The sequence below is a fragment of the Propithecus coquereli genome, unplaced genomic scaffold (assembly GCF_000956105.1).
Source record: "Propithecus coquereli isolate 6110/MARCELLA unplaced genomic scaffold, Pcoq_1.0 Scaffold106, whole genome shotgun sequence".
Classification (NCBI taxonomy): Eukaryota; Metazoa; Chordata; class Mammalia; order Primates; family Indriidae; genus Propithecus; species Propithecus coquereli.
In genome coordinates, this window is record NW_012134525.1 from 3,661,937 (window position 1) to 3,670,342 (window position 8,406).

Genomic DNA, 8,406 nt, shown 5'->3' on the forward strand with positions numbered 1-8,406 from the left:
ATAAATAATTAATAATAATAATTTTACACATTCTGGGCAAAATGTCAGAGGATATTGCTGAAATTTGCACAATTTTCAGCAAAAGTCACTGAACCATATTGAAAATTTTCTAATTTGGAAGACAATAGTGCAGGATTGGTAAAATAGAAAAGTTTATATTAAGCTTTAAAAATAGGTTTCTGAAAAAAAATTATCGATTTGGGGAATGGACCCAAATGAAGCAACATATATAAATAATAAGTTTTCTAGGAAAAGAATCAGCTAAAAAAATCTTTATAGAGTGTATCAGTTTTCTAGTTCTTGTTCATAGTTTTAGTGGAAAGAATGAAAAAGTCTGCAACTCTCCTGATATTGCAGCCTGCCTCCAGAGCCAGGTCAAAGATCTTCCTGCCAATAATCTAATCCAGAAAAAAAGAAACATCTTGTTTAGAAGTGAAAAGAAACAGTACATAAGTCATCTAGGAAAAAAAGTCTTCAGTAAATAAGCCAATCTTCTTTATACTGGAAAAGTAACCATATTACAACATTGCCCCCCTCCAATAGTCATATATTGAACCAAATTGTCGGATCTTCATAATCAGTTTATTCACTGAGGAAAGGAAGGTATAAGTGGGGAAAGAAAGTAAACCAACACCTAAGAACCTACAGTTTCTTAGTCTTTTCACAAGCATATTCTCATCGAATGCCCACAGCTTTCCCTCAAGATAGACATAATTATTTCTGTATTATCAATGAGGGAAATGAGGTTCTGGTAGCTAAGTGAATTGTCCCAAGACTCCCAGATACTAAGTGTGAGAGGCAAAACTCCAGTCGAGGTCTGTCTGAATGCAAGAATCTTTCTATCATATAAGATACCACCTACTATAATGGAAAGAAGAAGTGAGGACAGCAAAATAGCACATCTGTGATAACATATTGTGGTTAAGACTGATTGTGATAAAGGTAGAGTTCAGAGAAGGGGATAAAACTTTACCATATTTGTCTGTACTCTTACTATGGATATTGGATTTTAGTTACACAGTGGATGTGTGGCAAGCATGGAAGGGAAAGAAGTTGTATAGAATTAATTGGTAAGAGTGATTTCAACAGGAACTTAAAAGAGCTGTATTTAAAATCCAGTAAGAAGGCAAAAATATCCAGGGGTCAAAGTTAAAAAGGACGAGGTTACTTCAAAAGTGAAAAGTGTAAAATCTAGATGTTATATTTAGTTAATACTTGTGAGTCAGAGGCAATGAGTGAGGCATGAATTCTTAATATAGTTGACCATGAGATGTCTGATTTGTGATAATTTACCATACTTAAATAAAGTTATATTTATATTACGATTTAAGTGGCTGAGAATGACCCTTGGGTATGTCTTGGGTCAAAAAAGCAATTCTCTGTTTTTCTTTTATAGAAAGAAAGGAAAAAAGGTTTTCATCTAAAGAGTATATCCATCTTGGCCCCAGTATTTGGCATTTTATCACTTCTTTAATAATGGCTTTTTTTCCTACCTGTCTAATATAGTTGAGCACATTCATAACAGTTAAATGCATGGCCAAATTTGACAACAACATTAGGGAATCTTTGGAGGCAAACTACACACTGATGTTCACCCTCCCTTGCCCACTTTAAAGTGTCATTTCCACTCAGCTAATCCCTACTGGAAATTGACAATATACAACTGAATGCCAGTAGCAACTTCCATCTTTCCTGAGAAGTTCCGCTGTGAGGTACCCTGACTGACACTAATTTAATAAAACTTTAAAGGGAGACAGCAACAAAATTTACCAAGAAATAATGGCCAGTCTTAATGAATATGACTGATCTGTCTTGATGGATATGACGTCCTTTGGGCGAAATTGTCTCAACAAGCTGTATCTCAGAAGCTGAATCAAGTCTAGAAATACAGAACTTAGAATACTAAACTGGAAGGGACAGTAGTGAATGTGATCTCTCAAAAGAGAAGATGTAGCCTGATGCCTAATGCCTGGCAGAAAGTAAGTGCTCAATAACTCCCTGAGACATGCTCCTAAATTGAACTAAATTCTTTGATAATACCTGAACAAGCCTGCATGTTTCTCACCTTTGTTTATAGAGTTCCTATTAGCATCAGGTCTCAGCAAGTGATGAGAATGACCACTCTGTGAAAATGCCTTGGCCCAAAACCTAGATAGATAACGAAGGTAATTGGATATTTGGGTAAATCTGAGCAGTAGACAAGGACAGAAGTTCCGGCACAAGTTCCACAGTAACCACCACATGGCAATAATCAAGCAGACGAGATATACGGAGGGGTGCGTAGCCAAAGGCAAGTTAGGTAGCTGGTCACAGAACCTTGCTAAAATTCAAAGGACTTGAATTCAAAGGACTCTTCTTTCCTCAGAAGAGTGGGAAAGCAAGTCAGCCAGGAAATAAACGCATGTGATGAGCTAGGCACTGTTTCTTCGTTCCTCCAAAAAATACGTGAGTGCCTGTTATATTTCAAGCACTTAACACACAAAAGTAAAATGTTAAAGTCTGAAGAAACTTAGCCCATCAGGCTCTGTCTCTCTAAAAGGTTCTGGTTCATAGAAAGAGGATGTTTCCTTCAGAGGAAGATGGTTGGGGTCACAGTAAGAGCTCCACTAAACTTTAAGCTGGTTGGTTTGGGCTCCTTGTATCAGTAGACTAGCAAACATAAAAAAAGAGTTTGGCTGAAGATAGGAGCAGCATTCAAGTTTGCTGATTTCTAAGCAACAGTTCCATCCTCTACTAAATATCTCAGTAAACTCGAATGTCCTTTCCTCTATAGGTGGAGCAAATTAGCTTTTTAAAATATGCCATAAAATAATAAATGTATATAACTTTTGATAAATGAATCTAATTCATGCATTAATTTGTTAGAAGAAGGCAATTCTTACCAATTGAACACCTTTTAAACCACTTGGTTTATAGAAGGATAAATTATGCCTACACAAAAATTATCTTTATCTATAGCTTCTGAAAAAAAGCAAGTGTACTTAAAATACTAAGGGTACAATAGAAATGATACCCATATCACTTTCTTTGAGCCTTATTCTTCATTTCTATGCCTGAGAATCTTTTTATCTTCACTTTTCTCAACAAGTCATGGGAAGAAATGTTTAAAGAAATAACATTATCCAGCCAGGCGCAGCGTCTCATGCCTGTAATCCTAGCACTCTGGGAGGCCGAGACGGGAGGATGCTTTGAGATCAGGAGTTCAAGACCATCCTGAGCAATAGCGAGACCCATCTCTACTAAAAATAGAAAAAAATAGCCAGAGGTGGTGGCACAGGCACACACCTGTAGTCCCAGCTATTTGGGGGGCTAAGGCGGGAAGATCACCTGAGCCCAGGAGTTTGAGGTTGCAGTGAGCTATGATGATACCACTGCACTCTAGCCTGGGCAACAGAGCGAGACTCTGTCTCATTCATTCATTCATTCATTTGTAAATGAATGAATAAATAAATAAATAACATTATCCATTATTGAGCATTCACCAGGTTCCAGGTATAGGTATTACCTCTATCCTTAAATAATCCACGAGATAGCTAACATTTTTCACACCTTACTAGTTGTAGTAGAAACTGAGCCTAGAGAGCTTGAGTAATTTTGCTAAGATCACATGCTGATAAATGATAAAACTTGAAACAGCTTTATATCTATACACTTAGTTGTAAATATGAAATTCCAAAGGTCAACTTTTCTTGCTTTAGGAAATAAAGCCTCTTATGCTGGAGGCAATAGCAAATTCTCATTCCAAAATTAGCTAGTTCCTTTTTTTGGCCCTAATAACTAAAAACACCTGGAAGATGTTACCTTCATGTTAGTACTTCAAGACTTAAATTGAAAACAATAAATCAAAAAGAACCTTGTTTTATGCAAAACATTTGAATTTCATTAAGTTACTAAAAGCATACATGTCAAAGGTGATTTCCATGGAAAATAAATAAGAAAATAGGGCTATATGTCTAAAAAATGAATTACAACTAAAAAAAATAACACCAAGATCCATGAAGAAGTGGACTACATTTTTCTCTGTCATTTATAGGAGGAAGGGTATGTATAATTCATTAATTTTGATTAATTATCTTACAATAACAATGAAAATTTCTAATTTTGATAAGCATCACATAAAAGGACATTTTAAAAGCACAGTGTGGTGAAATTTTCAGAACTTGTCTCAAGGAAATATGAGTGATGTCAAGTACACAGCAATGGATAGCGAATGAGAACTTATGCAGAAAGTCCTACATAGAAAAAGCAGATATCCTAGGAATTTATCTCATCCCTGGTTATTTTTCATAGATTTTCATACCTTTTTGGAAAAGATGAGATTAACCTAGGCTAATTCCCTACATTTTCCTTACGAGAAAAGTGAGGACCAGAGTGTTTAAGTAATTTGTTCAAGGCCATAAGTTTACTTACTAGCTTAGCAAGAATTAAACTAGAACACTCTTAGAATGGAATCACCACTGACAGTGTCCCTCAGTTTTGATGAGTTCAAACATGACTCAGAGGATCATTCATGCTGTAATCCTTCAATATTTCAAATTTAAACTTAGGTATAATTTTCCATTCTGTGTTCATGCATTCAATTTCAAATTTAGAACTCTTCTCAGAGTTCCTGACTTTCATTTCATTGATAATCAGGTGGAGGATTTTAATTATGCAGAAATTACTTGCAAAACATTTTGTGAGGAAAAAAAAAACTGAAAAAACTGTACCTAGGAGTTCTGTGCCTTATGGTTGGGGAGGGAAGCAAATTATTTCCTGTGTCTTCTGGTCATCCTAGAGTGCGCCAATACTGCCAGGAATAAGTAGCCTCTTGCAGGTGAAAAGCTGGGGGTGTAGGCTAGGGTAGAGAAAGAGGAAGTGAACTGTATTGGAGAGGCATTTTCACAGTATTGAGGGTGAGGTGTGCAGGATTCAGAGGGTGAGAGCCTCTGGGGAAGATGTGGAAGATGAGGGAATTGGAAAGGAGAAACCAGAGGCTTTAAGAATCAGTGCTATGGTTTATAATTCAGCTCTCTTTTACCGTGATTCAGGAGAAGCAGTTAAAGTTTAGGAACACTACTTTTAGTTGCTGACTAGACTTCTTTGTGACAATACAGGAAGTTGGATCCACCTGGGCCCTAGCTGATATTTATTCCCTGTGAGTACTCAAAATGGAGAAGTCGCCGTCGTGACAACCATCATCATATAAGTGACTTGTTTCATTCTTCTAGCCTAACAAATCAATCCACAACAGGAGCACTTCGTCATTTCAGTGGATCATACTACTGGATAACTGAGATGATATTATTCCAGACAAATGGCTCTTAAGGTATTACTGGAACTACAGGAAAAGGGAAAAGGAGAAGTACAGAGGGTTGGGGATGGGGCATAGGTAGGGAAAGAACAGCCTGAGTCTTCCCATTCTTAACCTATAGCTAGAAGCCGCACTCCTGAGACACTGACATGACTTTCAGGCTCCAAATCTTCCCCTTGGGGCACTAAAGTCCCACTGTCAGTTTAGAATCCAGGAATATCTCTTGGTTAGAGAAAATGAGTAAAAGGAGATCTTGGGCCATCATATTCTGACTCACCTGGGGCCAATCTTGCTGTGTGTTCTTTGTGATCACATACCCAATTCCAACACCTGTGCTCTGGCTTTGTTCACGGAGGCCAGCATCCTGCCCTACAACACCTAGGTTATGGTTCAGGCCTGTTGCAACCATTCTTGCACCATTTAACAATATCTCTGAATCTTACCACTAAATTCTAACCTACTCCCTAACCTAATCTAAATTCTTCTGGAATCTGAAATCTGACCCCACTGACCTCTGGGGACTTACTGCTAAATGAATAATTATGATTTTCTCATCTCTGCAATCAGAAATTTGAAAGAAATTATTTCTAAAGTCCTTGCAAATCTCAGAGCCTATTATATTGCCAGATGCCAAGAGTTGGCCAAAACAACCGCTGATTTTTCTCACAATTCTGGGTCCTGATCAAAAGATATGTTTCATTATTACAGTCCCACATCTAGACCTTCCTTTGGCTGATTGAGACAAAATTATAACAGAAACAGAGAAATAAGTCTGAATTACAATGCAGGACCTGTGACAATCAATGAATTAATATGAGATTTGTGAATTTCTTTTAGCCATGTGAAAAAAGAATTATTGTTTCATTATTATTATGGAATTATAATTTCCTACATTTTGACATATGAATTAGAAGTACCTGAGCCCTAAGGGGGGAAATCTCATTAAGATTTATATGTTATCAATAATAGAAATAGTTTGAAAAAATAATGAACTTGTTAATTTCTGCATAAATATCATATACTTTCCAGTTTCCTCTGCTATAAAGTTTTATCTAGCACCAAGGACACTTTTGAGCTTGGCAATTAGTGTGGTGCAAGAGTGAGGAATATTAGAAAGCATTAAGATCACTTTCTATATCTTGCAGACCTCTTTAGGAGGTGACACTCTCTTTCTCTCTGTTGGTTTCAGTATAAGAAGAACGTGACTGACTTTACAGAAGAAAGAGCTGAAGTGTGACGATAAATTGCCCTCGATGATAGGAATTAGGGATAGCCTAAAACATTAAAATCTAACAATAAATTAACAAGTAATAATTTAATCCATTATTTGCCTATTTTCTTTTATTAGATCTTCCACAAGGGGCTCGAGGAAGTGGCCCCATTATCTGATTGACCTTCATGTTCAGAAACTGTCCATTTGACTATAATGGGAAAACTAATGAGAAGTCAGACACTCAAAAGAAGACACTGGACAAGAAAAGAATTTTAATATATCTATTAATAAATTGCTTTCTAGGCCCTAAAATAATGGAACTACTTCAAGGTAATATAAAGTTAGGGAATCTCCTCTTCTAGGGCTTTCAGGGTACTGGTTAGAGAAAGTTAAAGAATTTTAATTTTCAAGGTTTCCATAATCATTATCTCCATCAAATCAAGCTTAATTAGCACATTATAATGTTTAAAGCACTTTCACGTAGCTACATTATTTGAGCCTCTCAAAAACCATTTGAGGTAAATATTATTGTATACTCATTTTATATATGAACAAAAGAATTTCCAGGAGGTTTGATGAGTGACTGACAAAAGTGCCACACTAGTGAATGGCACATCTGGGTATAGCATCATTAGGTTTTCTGGCTCTTTGCTGCAATGGTATTATTATTATGAAACACAGTATTCAAGTTGTAGGTTTTGGCAGATATTCTTTATCAGGTTTAAGAAATTTTCTTTACTTCCTAGATTTTGATAGGTTTTTATTTGGAATGGGTGTTGAATTTTGCCTAATGCCTTTTCTGCCTTGAGATAGATATGACTTTTTCTCCTTTAACCTGATAGTATGATTTATTAGATTGTTTTTAAATTATTAAAACAACCTTGCATTCCTGAGATAAACCTCACTTGCGACGATACGTTCAAGTTTTATGTATAGTATTGCTGGATTTCATTTGCTTATATTTCATCAAAGATTTTTACACGTATGTTCATGAGGGATATTGGTCTGTACTTTTCTTGTAATGAACCTATCTGGTATTGGTATCAGGATTGTGCTGACTTTACAAAATGAGTTGGGTAATGTTTCTTCTTTCTCTTTTTCTGAAAGGTTTTATGTAAGATTAGTAATTTTCCTTCATTAAATTTTTGATGGAATTCACCAATGAAGCCATCTGGGCCTGAATTTTTCTTGAGGAGAGTTTTAATTACCAATTCCATTTCTTTAAGAGATGTAAGAGCTATTCTGATTTATTATTGCTATATGGGGGAGGATCAGTTTGATATAAGGTCTTCTGACTTACTGGAACTAGATCTTCAGAGCCACCTTTTGAAGAACAAATACTTGATCGATTTATGTCTCTGATTTAACGTATTCAGTGATTTTCTACTATTCTTAGACTAAAATTCAAAAGATATGGTATGGTCAACAAGATCCTCTATGGCTCCTGCTCTCTCTCCCTCAGCAAAAAATGCCCTGTTACCTGGTCTGTGCACTCCATGTGCTGCCCTTCTTTTAGTTCTTCAATGTAGCATGTTGCCTGCTAACTCAGGACATTTGATGTGATTTTTCTCTGCCAGGAAAGCATGAATTCTTCCTAACTCCCCTCATCTCATAAATTCCGGTTCATATTTCACATCTAATACCCTACTCTTTTTCAGAGAAGCTGCCTCGATAGCTCTGACGAAACCAGGTGCCTCTATTCTCTACTTTCATAGCTCCTTATTAATTTTCTGTCCTTGCTTCTAGCATAGTTTATAACTACAGACTCACATAATTCGTGTTTATTTCCCCCATTAGACTAAAGTCTCCTCACTGAGGAGACAAAATCATATCTATTTTGTTTATTATGGTAACTGAGGACCTAGAATAATATGATTGGCAGGAGATCTTAAGTATTTGT